This window comes from Tachyglossus aculeatus, chromosome 12, assembly GCF_015852505.1.
Source record: "Tachyglossus aculeatus isolate mTacAcu1 chromosome 12, mTacAcu1.pri, whole genome shotgun sequence".
Classification (NCBI taxonomy): domain Eukaryota; kingdom Metazoa; phylum Chordata; class Mammalia; order Monotremata; family Tachyglossidae; genus Tachyglossus; species Tachyglossus aculeatus.
The window spans coordinates 30492854-30493459 of record NC_052077.1 but is presented as its reverse complement, the minus strand read 5'-3'; positions in this window follow the sequence as shown (position 1 = coordinate 30493459).

The following is a 606-nucleotide window of genomic DNA, read 5'->3' as shown; positions in this document are numbered from 1 at the left end:
TTACTAAGTGCTTAGAATTCATCCAGGCCTCATTCTGGACTTCTGCTCCATCTGTTAACTGAATGATTCTGAAAAACTTTCAGTGTGGTGACACCAAGGCATCTGATGTCTCTGGCATTTTAAGAAGCAGAAACACTGGGAGAATTTTTCAACTGGTCATTTGTTTTGCCCTCTATAGCCTTAGAAATTTTAAGATGAGTTTGGAAATATTCAAAAAGAAGAGTGATGCTGGTTTCTAATCCCTTTTTCCTTTTCAGAACTAAGCTTTCAGGTATTTGGATGGATTTGAGACTTTTAAAAGGATACTATTTTTCTTATAATGCCACTGTAATAGAAAAAGAGTATATTATCTCTCAAATTCAAATGAGTAAATTAATGGCTGTGTATAAACAAAATATTTCTAAACAGCATGTAAAGATTACAGATCCTTTTCTTTTTTTTGGTTAGCCACTTATTTCTTAAATAATTCATTTGAAAAAATTTTTAATTTTAAGAAAAGGAAAAAAAGATTGCATCTAAACAATAATAAAAGAACATTCTGAAAGAGGGGTATTTTCCAGTGGACTGAGAAATATTATAAGAGAAGTTTTGAGTGTATAATTCACA